Below are 2,830 nucleotides of genomic sequence, written 5' to 3' on the forward strand. Positions count from 1 at the left end.
TCTACTCCTGAGAGCATGGATGAGTCTCATACTATTACTAAAGAGAGTGCTGTCAACCCATAGTTGTGAAGTGGAAAAGTTAATATCTGTAATATTACCACCAACAGATGAAGTGCTGGTGAAATGAGAGGCTCTGGGTGATCATATGTTTGATATTTTCAAGAGTTTTGTCAGGATGAGAAGTATAGGGAAGCTCATTAACTGGTCCTGCTTACAGTGGAAATTGTAATCAAGGAAATTATATCAGAATCACAGAAAAACGTCTCCAGCACCAAACAAAAAACCTTCTGTGTGTGCTACAAAGGAGAGCCTTCTCTCCTTCAGTAATAGAGCTGGCTTTGCCAAAACCAAATCCAGTCTCATCATATAAGTAGATTATAGCATCAGCTGAATTGTAAGCCTAGAAAAGTGTCTGGTATTAAGTAAGGGCGTTAATCAGAAAGAAATGGGACCATGAAGCGTAGGATGGGAACATACGGACTGATGAGCAGGAAGAGGAGGCTACTGAGCACCTAGAGTCTATTAAGCTACCCCAGGAAAATAGCTCTATCCCTCCCACCTGAGGACATTAATCCACTGTGAGTAAAACAAATCAGAATTGGGCAGATTAACCAAACTGTACATGCTGAAATGCCACATAAGCTGTATCTGGAGCACTGCCTGGGGAAATGACTTACAAGATATTGCTGAGAGCCCCCAGGAAACACCCCCACCACCCATTATTTGTTCTATAGCTGTAACTACAATTAAGTTTCTGAATGTTTCTAAGGATGAGGTACAGAAGGTGACTCGGGAAGAAGTGTGCTATACTCATAAAGTCCAGCTCAAGTTTTCCAATATATACAAACATATTTCCAATACATACAAACAATAGGTATTCTCTGGGGAATATGCATGGAAATGGTTACTAAGGCTTTGGGACCCTGGTGCAAGAAATCAGGATAGACCAATCTGAGTGTCTTAATACTGGTCCCTCTACACAGATTCTTCTCTCAGTGTCTCAGCCTGAGAGGCTCAGAGAAGGCCTAACAGCTTATTTGATTGAAGCATTGGTTGCCAGATGGGCTAGATTAGAACAACTTTCGGTACCTGACCTATCTTGTTAAACTGTAGAATAAAGTACCCAAAAGTTTAGGGAAATTGGTATGTTGAAATGGATTTATGATTGCTATTTTCTATATACCAGCTTTAACAGTGGGAACTTCCCTAATTGAACTAAGACTTGGTTGCCTACAATGGTGGCAATCAGCCCCATGGTGATAAGGGGCAGGTGTCAGTACTCAATCTATAGAGAATAGATGGGCATGATTATCATAATGGACAGCAAGGTTTCCATAGTAATCAGAACAATCTGTCTCATGTGGACTTATGGCATTGGCTACTTAGTCATGGTGCCCTGAGAAGTGAAATACATGGGAAATCTTCTAAACATTTACTAAATCTATACAAGCAGAACAATGCTAGATCAGGTGAGCAGCATTCCAACTCAAATCACCAGAATGGTTATGACACCTTAATCCGTTCCTAAACTTGAACCAGTTTTCAAATCCACAACCCTTTGAATGAAATGGAGACCAGGTCTCTTTGGAGAAGGTCCCAGCTACATTTATACCTTTAATCTTTCATTTAGCCTTCCCCAAAAGCATCTGTGACATTTTACAAGAGTGACTGTTCATTGGGGGAAAGGAAATAATCCAATTTCCTAAGGATTACTGGACACTGGCTCTGAACTCACACTAATTCCAGGAGACCCAAAATGACGTGAAGGGCCATCAGCCAGAGTGGGAGCATACATAAATCTAGTTATGAATAGAGTTTTAGCTCAGAAAACTTTCAAGTAGGCCCAGTGGTCCCCTAAACCCATCCTGTCATTGTTTCCCAAGTTCTAGAATGCATCGTTGGAATATGTATACTTAGGAATTGGAAGAACCTCCATTTGGATCCCTGAGATGTGGATTAAGGGCTATTGTTGTAGGAAATCCCAAGCGGACACCATTAGATTTCTGTTGCCTACTAAAAGCAATATTGCAATCCTGGAGGGATTGAAGAGATAAGTGCCGCTATTAAAGACTGGAAGTCTGCAGGGGTGGTGATTCCTACTACACCCCCATTTAATTCACGGGCTTGGTCTGTGCAAAAACAGATGGATCTTGGAGAATAATGAAGAATTATCATAAATTTTACCAGGTGGTGACTCCAATTGCAGATGCTGTTCCAGATGTGGTTTAATTGCTTGAGCAAATTAATATCTCTCCTGGTACCTTGTATGCAACTCTTGATCTGGCCAATGCCTTCTTCTCAATACCAGTTTAGAAAGACCACCAGAATCATCTTGCCTTCAGCTGGAAGTGGCAACAATACACGTTCACAACTCTCCCCCCAGGGGTATATAAATTATTCCACTCTGTGCTAAAATTTAGTCTGGAGGGACCATGATTGTATGTCTCTACCACAAAATGTCACACTGGCCCATGATATTGATAACATTGTTCTGACTCGACCCATTAAGGAAGATGTATCCAAGGCTCTAAATTCATTAGTACAACATCTGCCTGCTTTTGTGAGCAGAGTCAACAGAACAACCCTACAAATAGCAAAAGGAGAGATATAATAAAAATCAGAGCTGAGATACAGGAGAGGGAAAACAAGAAAACTATGGGAAAAATTAATGCTGCTAAAAGTTGGTTCTTTGAAAGAATTAACAGAATAGATAAACCTCTGGCAAACCTAACCAAAGAAAGGAAGGAACAACGGCATTTGCAAGGATGAGGGATAAAACCGGGGACAATACAACAGACTCTAATGAAATCAAAAGGATAATTACACAGTA

At 40.7% G+C, this 2,830-nt stretch overlaps 1 pseudogene; it reads left to right on the plus strand.

The window, feature by feature from the left end:
* Positions 1 to 1,562: 1,562 nt before the first annotated feature.
* Positions 1,563 to 2,611, plus strand: LOC142440172 (uncharacterized; annotated as a pseudogene).
* Positions 2,612 to 2,830: the final 219 nt, after the last annotated feature.

Source organism: Tenrec ecaudatus, chromosome 2, assembly GCF_050624435.1.
Source record: "Tenrec ecaudatus isolate mTenEca1 chromosome 2, mTenEca1.hap1, whole genome shotgun sequence".
NCBI classification, from domain to species: domain Eukaryota; kingdom Metazoa; phylum Chordata; class Mammalia; order Afrosoricida; family Tenrecidae; genus Tenrec; species Tenrec ecaudatus.